The 13,441-nt window shown below is 44.4% G+C and overlaps 1 gene segment (V, D, J or C); it reads right to left on the bottom strand.

The window, feature by feature from the left end:
* Positions 1 to 661: 661 nt before the first annotated feature.
* Positions 662 to 13,441, bottom strand: part of LOC132381343 (immunoglobulin heavy constant gamma 4-like) — a 90,183-nt gene continuing 77,403 nt past the window's right edge. The window contains exon 6 of the C gene segment in view: positions 662 to 687.

Genomic DNA, 13,441 nt, shown 5'->3' with positions numbered 1-13,441 from the left:
TCTCCGATATTTGTCCCGGGATGCATTACCCACTTGTTGTACTTGGAGGCAGGTGAAGTCACTGCAGTGATGAGGGTACTAAGATGGGCTGAAAGGCTTCCCTCACTTTTATCAACTCAGTCATTTTATTTTCTCCTTTTCTTTGTTTTTAATTAATACAATTTCAAATTGTGACATAATCTCCAGTGGAAAACTGAAAGAAAAGCTACAGGCAATGTTTTCCACAACTTTTAATTTATAAAATTTGACAAAGCAAGATCCAAAACGCACACTCCACCACACTCCCCCTCCTCATGTCACCTTCGAGCTTCATAACAATAATACCCACTTCCTCACCTCCCTCTTCTCCTTCACTAACCACACCCCCATCCCATGCTCCCCATTCCCAAGCATTAACCCTGCCTTTCTCTCCCCTCCTCTGTACCCCCACCAGTGTCACATATTCTGCCATTTTCCCAATGTATCATCCACTGCTGTACCTCCGCCCACCTAATCGGCTCTCATGCCCCTATTTCCCACCTGGCATCCCTGGTGCATTTAGAAATTTACCTTCTGAAATGAGCAGTTGCAGTGCAGTAGCCTCAGATTGCTGAGTGAGTGAGATGGAGACTCCATTTCCAAACATCGCAGCCACATGGGGATCTCTTGTCTGAATGTGGGGTGTATATCTGCTGGTCACTGCTGAACCTGAAATACAGACAGGAGAGTATGATATTGTGTGTGACAAGGTGCAGCACAGACCTAAATATGTGAGGACAGGTGAACTAAATAACAGGCGGTCAGTCCTCATTCCAGGAGATGGAACCCCATGAAGATGCGTCTCTCAGTATTCTCTGAGGTCACTCCAGAACAAGAATCTGAATACCAGATCAGACCTTTAGGGTGGTCCATAGTTTGGCTAATGTTTTAGGTCCTGAGTAAAACCATAAGATAAGAAATAGGGGCAGAATTAGGGCATTAGGCCCATCGTGTCTGCTCCAGGATTTCATCATGGCTGATCCAATTTCCCTCTCAGCCTTGATCATGTGACTTTTCCCAGTATCCCTTCATGCCCTGACTAATCAAGAATCTATTAACCTCTTCCTTAAATATACCCAATGACTTGGGCACCACAGCTGCCTGTGGCAACAAAATACACAGTTTCTCCACTCTCTGGCTAAAGAAAGTCTTCCTCATTTCTGTTCTCAGCCTCTATTCTGAGGATGTGTGCTCTTGTCTTATATTACCCCACTAAAGGAAACATAGGAAACATCCTCTCCACATCCAGTCTATTGGTGCCTTTCATCATTCAATTGAGATCTCTCCCTCATTCTGAATTCCAGTGAATACAGGCCCACGGCTACTAAACACTTCTAATATGATAAGCCTTTCAATCCCATAAACATTTTTGTGAGCCTCCTTTGAAACTTCATCAATATCAGCACATCGTTTCTTAGATAAGGTGCCCAAAACTGCTCACCATACTCCAAATGAGGCCTCACCAGTGCCTTGTAAATCCCCAAAATTACATGCTTGGTTTTATATTTTTGTGTCAGTATTCACAGTGAAATACACATCGAACATGCCAAAGAGAGATGTTGTGGTGCAATGGGAGCTAAGGACCTTGATACAATAGCTATCACTAATGAGCTAGTGCTGAGCCAACTTGTGGGCGTGAAGATAGATAAGTCTCCTGGGCCTGATGGAATGCATCCCAGGGTACTGAAAAATATAGCAGAAGTTATATTGGAGGCTTTGGTGATGATTTAGCAAAATTCTCTGGATTCTGAGCAGGTCCTGGCGGATTGGAAGATGGCAAATTTCATGCCACACTTCAAAAAAAGTTGTGGGCAAAAGGCAGGTAACTACAGGTCAGTTATTTAACATTGATAGTTGGGAAAATGCTTAAAGCTATCATTAAAGAAGAAATGGATCCATTCGGCAGACCCAGCATGGAATCAGCAAAGGCAGGTCCTGTTTGACAAAGTTAATAGAGTTCTTTGAGGATATAATGAGTGCAGTGGATAGAGGGGAACAGATGAACTTTCTTGACTTGGATTTCCAGAACGCATTGGATAACATGCCACATAAAAGTCTTATCCATAAGATAAGGATGCATAGAGTTGGGGTGATGTATTAGCATGGATAGAGGATCGGTTAACTAATAGAAAGCAGAAAGTTGGGATTCATGGATGTTAATCTGGTTGGTAATCAGTGGTGAGTGGTGTGCCGCATAGGTTGGTGTTGGGCCCGCAACTGTTCACGATCTACATTAACAATCTTGAAGAGGGGGATGAGTGTAGTGTATCTAAGTTTGCTGATGATACTAAATTGAGTGGAAAAGCAAATTGTGCAGAAGATACGGAGAGTCTGAAAAGAGATATAAGTAGGTTCAGTGAGTGGGCAAAGGTCTGGCAGATGGAATTCAATGTTAGTAAGTACACGTTCATTCACTGTGCAGAGGGACTTGGGAGTACTTGTGCATGAATCACAAAAGATCAGTTTGCAAGTTCAGCTGGCTATTAAAAAGGCAAATGGAATGTTGGCCTTCATTGCTGGAGGAATTGAATTTAAGAGCAGAGAGGTTATGCCGCAACTGTACAGGTACTGGTGAGACCACATCTGGAGTGCAGTTATGGTCTCCTTACTTGGAGGAGGATATACTGGCTTTGAAGGTGGTGCAGTGAAGGTTCACCAGGTTGATTCAAAAGATAAGGGATTCCACTCTGAGGAGAGATTGAGTTGCCAGAGACTGTACTCCCTAGAATTCAGAGGAATGAGAGGAGATCTTATAGAAATGTATAAAATTATGAAAGGGATAGACAAGATAGAGGCAGGAAAGTTGTTTCCATTGGTAGGTGAGACTAGAACAAGGGGATATGGCCTCAAGATTCAGGAAAGTAGATATAAGATGATGAGGAGGAACTGCTTTTCTCAGAGAGTGTTGAATATGTGGAATTCTCTGCCCAATGAAGCAGTGGAGGCTACCTCAGTAAATATATATTTAAGACAAGCTTGAATAGATTTTTTTGATTGTGTTTTTTGAGGATGTGTCTAAACGCATTATTGAAGGTAGAGCAGTAAATGTTGTGCATATGGATTTCAGCAAGACATTTGATAAGGTACCCCATGAAAGGCTTGTTCAGAAAGTAAGAAGGCATTGGATCCAAGGGCACATTGCTTTGTGGATCCAGAACTGTCTTGCCCACAGAAGGCAAAGAGTGGTTGTAGATGGGGCATATTCTGCATGGAGCCAACCAGTAAAAGCTCCCTTTGTTCCTTCTCTTTGCCTCCTGCCGATCAGCCAATGTTCTATCCATGCCTGTAGCTTTTGCTGCCATAACCATGGGCTCTTAGGTAACACACAACAAATACTGGAGGAGCTCAGCGGACCAGACATCATCTCTGGAAAAGAGTAAACAGTCAACTTTTCGGGCCGAGACCCGTCATCAGACTGATGAAGTGTCTTGGCCCCAAACATTGTTTGTTTACTCTTTTTCATAGATGCTGCCTGGCATCCTCTGCCTTTAGAATACTTCCTCTTTGGAATGCATCTGTCTTGTGCCTTCCATATTGTTCCCAAAAACTCCATTGTTTGCTGCTCTGCCATCAGCCCTGCGAATGTCCCTTTCCAATCAATTTTGGCCAGCTCATCTCCCATGCCTCTAATTCCCTTTACTCCACTGTAATACATATACATCTGACTTTAGCTTCTCCTTCTCAAATTGCAGAGCGAATTCTATCATATTTATGATCTCTGGCTCCTTTACCTGAAACTCTCTAATCTATTCCAGGGCATGAAAGGCCCAGACGATGAGTAGAGGATGTTTTCGAAAGTGTAGGGATGTAAACATGGACAGGCCATTCCCACCGTAGGCTATTTGCTGAAGGAAGTCAGAGAAGGGAAACACCAGATCAGAGTCAGGCAGACACCCTGAACCAAACCTCCCACCTACCTGTGTCTATCCCTGATGCCATTGGTCAAAAGGCCTGACGATCCTCCCACCCATCTATCAATTGATAGAAAAGCATGCAGACAGTGGGTCTCTATTGGTTAGAGGTCTGCAAGTTCTCACCCTTCCTTTTATCTCTATTGGTGTGCACGCAGAGCCATCGTAAGGATTGCCTTATCATGGAATCTGATAGGAGAGGAAGGTGGAGCACGAACTAAAGGTTGAGAGGGGCGGAGGAGAGTAATGGGGACGGGAACCACTGGGAGGATGTGGATTATATCATGGACTGGTATGGAAGCACCTTTGAATGGTGAAGCTTACAAAAAGTATTGGTTAAAGACCAGCTCATCACAGGTAAAACCCTTGTTGTGACTGTGAACAAAGTCACCAGAGAGACATGGAAGGTGACTTCAGCTTCAGTGACTTATCTACCTTCAGACCTTTCAGTTTCTCAAGAATCTTCTCCATAGTAATGGTAGCTTCACACATTTCATGACTCCAGCACCTGGAGCTTCTACCAAACTGTTGGTGTCTTCCGCAGTGAAGACTGATGAAAAATATTTATTCAGTTCATCCGCCATTACCTTGTCCCCCATTTCTACCTTCCCAGCATCGTCTTCCAGTGGTCCGATATCTACTCTCTCCTCTCTTTTACACTTCACAATTCAGAAGACACTTTTGATATCCTCTTTAGTATTGTTGGCAAGCTTACTTTTGTATTCTATATTAATCTTCTTACTGACTTTTTTAGTTACCTTCTGTTGGTTTATAAAAGCTTCCCAATCCCAATTTCAGGCTGAATTTGATCATTGTGATCACTTACTCTGAAGGATTCTTTTGCCTTAAACTCTCTAAACAATACCAGGTCATTGTATAACACCCAGTCCAGAATAGCCAATCTGGCTGCAAGGCTATTGGACCTCCTCAGGTTCAGGTGTAACTCTTCCCTTTTGTACAGGTTATACCATCTCCAGAAGAAACCCAATGATCCATATATCTAAACCTCTCCCCCTGCACCAGTTCCTCAGCCAGGCATTCACCATCCAGGTCATCCGATGCAGACCTTCATTGCCATGTGGCACAGTAGGCAATCCAGAGATTATTACCCTGGAGGTCCTGTTTCTCAGTTTCTACCTTGAATCCTAAAATCTCTCCTCAGGATCATTTCCCCTTGTGTGCCTATGTCATTGGTTCCAATATGTACCAAGACTGTGATGATAGTCGTGGGTGAGGGCTGGATCTAAGATAAATCTTTCAGGCACCTCGCACCTAGCACCTTGCCTCAGGTCCGAATCATTCCTAGCCCATGAGATATTGCCGAACACTCTGAAGAGTATGCAAGTGCAAATATCTTTTCACCATGACGACCTGTTCCCCGTCAATAAACGTGGGTGGTGGTAGGGTTGATGGTGCTGGGAATAAGTGGTTGATGCAGACCGTTTTTAATTTAAAGTTGTAGAATGTGGGATTGATCTTAAGAGTCTTGGGGAGCGCAAGGTATAATCCACCGGGTTTACTTTCCTCAGGACTTTGAAAGGTCCAATGAACTTGGGACCATCTTTCTAGATTCCACCTGGAGACACAAATCATGAGTGGACAGTCAGACCTGTTGCCCGGGCTGTAAAGCCAAAGGAAAAAGGCCCATTTTAATGAAACAGTCTGAAGTCAAGTCAAGTCACTTTTTATAGTTATTTCCACCATAACTGTTGGTACATTTCATAGTAAAAATGAGAGAATGTTTTTCAGGACCATGGTGCTGCATGAAACAATACAAAAACTGCACTGAACTACATGAAACAACACAAAAACTACACTAGACTACAGACCTACCCAGGACTGCATAAAGTGAACAAAACAGTGCAGGCATTACAATAAATAGTGAACAAGACAATAGGCACTGTAGAGGGCAGTAAGTTGGTGTCAGTCCAGACTCTGGGTATTGAGGAGTCTGATAGCTTGGGGGAAGAAACTGTTACATAGTCTGGTGGTGAGAGCCTGAATGCTTCGGTGGTTTTTTCCAGATGGCAGGAGAGAGAAGAGTTTGTATGAATGGTACGTGATGAGACCCACCAATGTCATGTCATCAGCGAACTTGATGCTGTGGTTCAAGCTGTGTGTTGCAGCACAGTCGTGGGTCAGCAGAGTGAACAGCAGTGGACTGAGCACACAGCCCTGTGGGGCCCCATGCTCAGTGTGATGGTGTTGGAGATGCTACTCCCGATCTGGACTGACTGAGGTCTCCCAGTCAGGCCATCGAGTATCCAGTTGCAGAGGGAGGTGTTCAGGCCCAGTCAGCTCAGCTTTCCAGTCAGTTCCTGAGGGATGATTGTCTTGAATGCTGAACTGAAGTCTATGAACAGCATTTGAACATACATGTCTTTTTTGTCCAGGTGGGTTAGGGCCAAGAGGAGGGTGATGGCAATGACGTCGTCTGTTGAACGGCCACTGGGTTTACTTTTCTCAGGATCATTTCCCCTTCTCTACCTGTGTCATTGGTGCCAATATGTACCAAGACTGCGATGATAGTCATGGATGAGGGCTGAATCTAAGATATATCTTTCAGGCACCTAGCACCTAGCACCTTGCCTCAGGTCTGAATCCTTCCCAGCCCATGAGATATTGCCAAGCACTCTGAACAGTACGCAAGTCCAAGTATCTTTTCATCATGAAGACCTGTTCCCCTTCACAAAACCTGGGTGGTGCAGAAGGTAGGATTGACCTTTAGGAAAGGCTTGCTGTTACCCCTTTCAGTTTACAGAATTTACACTAGAAAAGTGAGGTGTATTGTGGACCACAATCTTCGAAAATGTCCACCAGGAATCTGTGGATCCTGAGGACCAGGACAATTTGGCCATCTCCACTGCAGATGGTAGCTTTTCCAAGGCAATGAACTTGCAGGCTTTTGAAAACCGATCAACAATTACCATGGTGACCGACTTCCCCTCAGATAGCAGAAGACCCATGACAAAGTTCATGGAGATGTGTACACAAGATCTTTCCGGAACAGGTAATGTGTGGAGGTGCTCTTGAGGTCAGGTACGAGTCTCCTTGTTCTGGGCACAAACCTCACTTGTCAACATGTACTGTCAAACCTCTTTCATCATTCCTGGCCACCAATACCTCCTCTTGATAAACTTGAGGGTCCTGCCAATCCCTGGCAGTGTGGTCAATCTTGATGCATGTCCCCATTGGAGTATCTGGAACCAGACGGAACTTGGGACAAACAGCTGACCCAGAGGGCCGTTCTTAGAAATCCCTCCTTGTGCTTGGACCTCATGAACAAAAGCATGGATTCCACAACAAATTGTCACATCCACCCCACTTGGGGAAAAATAGTGTTTGGCTCTTCCTCTCGTTCCAATTCATCAAACTCATGGGACAGGGCATTTGGCTTCTGGTTCTTTGATGTTGGTGGATTGGTCAGGATGAATTCAAAGTGGTTAAAGAACAAAGACCACCTGGCCTGCCTGGAATTCAGCCTCTTGGTCTCCTGAATATCAGCCAGGTTGTTGTGGTCAGTCCAAATGATAAAAGGGTTCCTGACTCTCTCAGATCAGTGACACCATTACTCCAAAACTAACTTAACAGGAAGGATCTCCTGATTTCCGTTGTCATATCTCCTCTCTGCCGGGGATAGCCCCTGAGGGATGAATGCACACGGGTGCAGTTTACCGTTCGAAGGTGAGCGTTGAGCCAAGATGGCACCCACTCCAATGTCTGAGGCATCCACCTCCATGATGAAGGGCAAGTCTGGCTTAGGAGGAACCAGGATGGGAGCTGTTGTGAACTGATGTTTAAGCTCAACAAAAGCAGCCTCTGCATCAGTGGTCCAGACGAAAGGGTCCATGGAATTCATAACTAGTGACATCAGCAGAGTTACCACTGAGCTGAAGTTTGCAAACCCCAGGAATCGTTGGACTTGATTGATGCTAGGCGATAGTGGCCAATCCCTGCCTGGGTCTTGGTAGAGTCCATCTTGAGATTGTCATTGGAGATGACAAACCCCAAAAATGAAATAGTCATCATGTGAAACTCGGACTTCTCCAACTTGACATAAGGTACGTGCTCTCAAAGACTCTTTAAAATGTCCCTGACATAAACATTCACCTCCATGGGTCTGAGAAGATTCTGATATCATCCAGGTCGACAAAGGCATACTTATGGAGAGTATCCTGGAGCATGTTGTTTATAATGGCCTGGAAAATGGCTGGAGAATTCACAAGGCTGAAGGGCAAAACCAGATACTCGTCATGCCCCATCAGTGTATTGAAAGCAGTCTTTCACTCATCACCTTCCCCTACATAGACCAGATTGTATGCATCTGTAGATTTAGTTTTGTGAACACTCGCTGCTTGGAGCATCTAAAAAGCTATAATCATGAATGGTAGGGTGCAGTGATTTTTGGCCATCATGTGGTTTAATCACTGCATGGTTGAAGGCTCCCATCCTTCCTTTGTATGTAGAAGAAGACTGCACAGGCGGATAAGGTGGAGGGCTGAATGTAGCCCATGGCAACAACCTCCTTAAGATACTCTTCCATTACGCTTCTCTCTCGGCCTGAGAACACGTACAATTTACCCTGTGTGGGACAAGTATCAGGCAGCAGGTCCATTGCACAGTCGTAGGGTCAGTGCAGGAGAAGACTTGCGGCCTTTCTCTTGCCAAAGACCAAGTCCTTGTAAAATTAAGGGAATTTGACCTTTTTGGGTGTTGCTCTCTCCCGACGATAATTCTTTTCAGAGATGCCTCTTTACCTGTTGAGTTCCTCCAGATGATATCACAAGTAGGCTTACAATTGAGCACCGAACATCTGTTCAGCCATTCATTAAATAGTCAATTCTTGGCACCAAAACCAGGATTACCAATTACCAGGGCCATCCTGAACCTGAGCCAGCTATCCATACTCCAGAGTGTTCATACGTATAAATGCCAGAAGCTGGTGTGGTTGGGAGTGTCTCATAAGAAAGACTTCTGGCTGCTCACACTCACCCTTGAGACTGCCATGTTCACAATCTGAGATGTCCCTGATCCTGGCAGCAGGAATGCAACATACTATCTGTGTGTCTCTATTGCACCCATAAAACCTCATTTCTGTTCCTCTGACCAAGGAATCTCCTATCAACACTGCAGTCCTCTTCGCCTCTCTGCTCTTCTTACATCTTTGCTTTTATAAGACCATTAGACATGGGAGCAGAATTAGGCCATCTGGCTCATTGAGTCTGCTCTGCCATTCAATCATAGATGATTTTTTTTTTCATCTGCTGAACCCCAGTTCCCAGCCTTCTCCCTGTAATCTTTGATGCCATGTTCAAGGAAGAACTATCAATCTCTCTCAAAAATACATCCTGGCCTGGAGCTCCATATGGCAACAAATTCCACAAATTCACCACCCTCTGGTTAAAGAAATTTCTCTGCAACACTGTTTTGAAAGGGCACCCCTTTATTCTGAGGCTGTGCCCTCTTGTCCTAGACTCTCCCACCATGGGAAACATCCTTTCCACTTCTACTCTGTCCAGGCCTTTCAACATCCAACAGGTTTAATGAGATCCCCCCTCATCCTTCTGAATTCCAACAAGTACAGACCCAGAGCCATCGAATGTTCATTGTATGGTAACCCTTTCATTTCTGGAATCATCCTTGTGAACCTTCTCTGGACCATGTCCAATGCCAACACATGTTTTCTAAGAAAATGGGATGAAAACTGTTCACAATATTAAAGGTGAGGCCTCACCAGGGCCTTATAAAGCCTCAGCATCACACCCTTGCTCTTGTATCCTAGACCTCTTGAAATAAATGCTAACATGGCATTTGCCTTCCTCACCACCATCTCAACTTGCAACTTAACTTTCAGGGTGTTCTGCACAAGGACTCCCATGTCCCTCTGCATCTAGTTCCCTGGATTTTCTCCTCATTGTGAAAATAGTCCACACATTTATTTCTACTGCCAAAGTGCATGACTGTGCATTTTCCAACATTGTATTTCATTTGCCACTTTCTTGCCCATTCTCCTAATCTGTCCAAGTCCAGCATCCTGCCTGTTTCCTCAACACTACCTGCCCCTCCACCAATCTTCATATCATCTGTAAACCTGGTAACAAATCCATCTATTCCATCATCTAAATCATTTATATACAGCATAAAAAGAAGTGTTCCCAACACTGACCCCTGTGGAACACCTCTAGTCACTGGCAGCCAACCAGGAAAGGATCCTTTTATTCCCACTAACAACAACACACTCAAAATGCTGGTAGAACACAGCAGGCTTGGCAGCATCTATAGGGAGAAGCGCTGTTGACGTTTCGGGCTGAGACCCTTGGTCAGGACGAACTGAAGGTGAAGATACTAAGAGTTTTGAAAGTAGTTGGGGGGTGGGGGAAGGGGGAAATGTGAAATGATAGGAAAAGACCGGAGGGAGTGTGATGAAGCTAAGAGCTGGAAAGGTGATTGGCGAAAGTGATACAGAGCTGGAGAAGGGAAAGGATCACCCTAACCCACTTGCTGCCTCCTACCTATCAGTCAATGCTCTAGCCATGTTTGTAACTTTCCTGTAATACCATGGGCTCTTAACTTGGTAAGCAGCCTCGTGTGGCACCTTGTCAAACTCCTTCTGAAAGTCCAAATCATCCCCTTTATCTATCCTACTTGTAATCTGCTCAAAGAATTCCAACAGGATTGTCAAGCAAGATTTTCCTTGAAGGAAACGATGCTGACTTTGTACTATCTTGTCTGTGTTGCTAAGCACACCATCACCTCATCCTTAACAATTGACACTAACATCTTCCCAACCACTAAGGTCTATAATTTCCTTTCTGCTGCTTTCCTCCTTTCTTAAAGAGTGGAGAGACATTTTAAATTTTCCAGTTCTCTGGCACCATGCCAGAGTCCAATGATTTCTGAAAGATCATTTCTAATTCCACCACAATCTCTAACACTACCTCTTTTAGAACCATAGGATGAAGTTCATTTGGTCCAGGTGACTTACGGACCTTTACATCTTTCAGCTTCTTGAGCACCATCTCTCTTGTAACTGTAACTGCATCCACTTCTCTTCCTTAGCACACTACAACATCAAGCATACTGCTGGTGTCCTCTACAGTGAAGACTGATGCAAAGTATCTACTTCATCAGCATAATGAAGAATTAATTATAATTATTTCCCCATAATTATTTCACCTGCCTCATTTTCTTATGGACCTAAATCCACTCTCATTTCTCTTTTATTTAAACATACTTGAAAAACTTTTCCTATCTACTTTAATATTATTTGCTAGCTTGCTTTCATATTTCATCTTTTCCTCATGTTCTTTTTAGTTGCTGTCTGTAGGTTTCTAAAATCTTGCCAATCCTCTATCTTCCCACTAATTTTTGCTGTGTTGTATGCCCTTCCTTTTGCTTTTACAATGGCTTTGACTTCCCTTGTCAGCCATGGTTGTACGATTTTACCATTTGATTATTTCTTCATTTTTGGAATACATTTGTCCTGCACCTTCCTCATTTTTCCCAGAAATGCATGCCATTGCCACTCTGCTGACATCCTTGCCTGCAGCTCCTTCCAATTTACTTTTTGCCAACTCCTCTCTCATACCACTGTATTTTCCTTTACTCCACTGAAATACTGCTATATCAGACTTTACTTTATCCCTGTCAAATTTCAAGTTGAACTCAATCATATTGTGATCTCTGGTTCCTAAGGGTTCTTTTACCTAGCGAACATGAGGAAATCTGCAGTTGCTGGAAATTCAAACAACAACACACACAAAATGCTGGTAGAACACAGCAGGCTAGGCAGCATCTATAGGGAGAAGTGATGTCGATGTTTCGGGCTGAGACCCTTCGTCAGGACAAACCAAAAGGAAAGATAGTAAGAGATTTGAAAGTAGAAGGGGGAGGGGGAAATGTGAAATGATAGGAGTAGACTGGAGGGGGTGGGATGAAGCTAAGAGCTGGAAATGTGATTGACGAAAGTGATACAGAGCTGAAGAAGGGAAAGGATCATGGGACAGGAGGCCTCAGGAGAAAGAAAGGGGGGAGGGAAGCACCAGAGGGAGATGGAGAACAGGCAAACAAACTAAATATGTCAGGGATGGGGTAAGATGGGGAGGAGGGGCATTAACGGAAGTTAGAGAAGTCAATGTTCATGCCATCAGCTTGGAGGCTACCCAGCCAGTATATAAGGTGTTGTTCCTCCAACCTGAGTTAAGAATCATTTTGACAGTAGTGGAGGCCATGTATAGACATATCAGAATGGGAATGGGACGTGGAATTAAAATGTGTGGGCACTGGGAGATCCTGCTTTTTCTGGCGGACCGAGCGTAGGTGTTCCACGAAACAGTCTCCCAGTCTGCGTCGGGTCTTGCCAATATATAAAAGGCCACACTGGGCTTGAGCTCCCTAATTACCTCCAGTTCATTATATAATAGCCAATGCAGTATAGCTGATCCGCTAGTCAGCTCAGCTGCTCTAAAAAACTATATCCTAGGCATTCAACAAACACACACTCTTGAGATCCATTACCAGCCTGATTTTCCCAATTGACCTGCATGTTAAAATCTCTCAAGACTATCAATTGCCTTTTTGACTTGCCTTTTCTAGTTCCTGTTGTAACCTGTGGTCCACCTCTCAGCCACTGTTGGGAGGCCTGTATAAAACTGTCATCAACGTCCTTTTACCCTTGCAGTTTCTTAACTCAACCCACAAGGATTCCGATCCTATGTCACATCTTTACATTAATTTGATGCCATTCTTTACCAGGAGAGCCACACTACTCCTTCTGCCTACCTTCTTATCCCTCCGATATAACGTGTAACCTTGGACATTCAACTCCCAACTACAACCAACCTTCAGCCCTGATTCCGTGATGGCCACAACATCATACCTGGATACTATGCAGATTGAGATACAACACCTTGAGTACCGTATTTGCTCTCCTTTCTGATTCTGCATCTCTAATAAGTTGATACTCAGACTGTCTGGTGCAACTACATCCCATCACTTCCTGCCTTTCCTGACAGTCTGACTGCAGGCTATCTTTACTTTTTTACCATCTGTCCTATCCTGAGTCCCTTCACTCTCGTTCCCACCCTCCCCAACAGCTCTAGAAACCTGCCTGTGAGAATATCGATCACCCTTGGGCTCAGGTGCAACCCATCACTTTTGAACAGGTCATACCTACCCCAGAAGAGATTCCAATGATCCAAAAACCTGAAGCCCTGCCCCCTACTGGTTGAGGATTACAGGAGGAATGGAGGCGGCATAACCACTATTGATATCAATGGATGGGATTGAGAGGGTTAACAACATTAAGTTCCTCAGCATCCACATCACGAGGACCTCATGTGGTTTGCATAGACCAGCTCTGTGGTGAAAAAGACACAACAGCGCCTCTTTTACCTCAGACCATTGAGGAAGTTTGGTATGGGCCCGGAAATCCTCAGAACCTTCCACAGGGGCACAATTGAGAGCATCCTGACTGGCTGCATCACTGCTTGGTATGGGAACTGTACCTGCCT

The sequence above is a fragment of the Hypanus sabinus genome, chromosome 26 (assembly GCF_030144855.1).
Source record: "Hypanus sabinus isolate sHypSab1 chromosome 26, sHypSab1.hap1, whole genome shotgun sequence".
Classification (NCBI taxonomy): Eukaryota; Metazoa; Chordata; class Chondrichthyes; order Myliobatiformes; family Dasyatidae; genus Hypanus; species Hypanus sabinus.
This window is presented reverse-complemented; position numbering and strand designations above follow the sequence as displayed.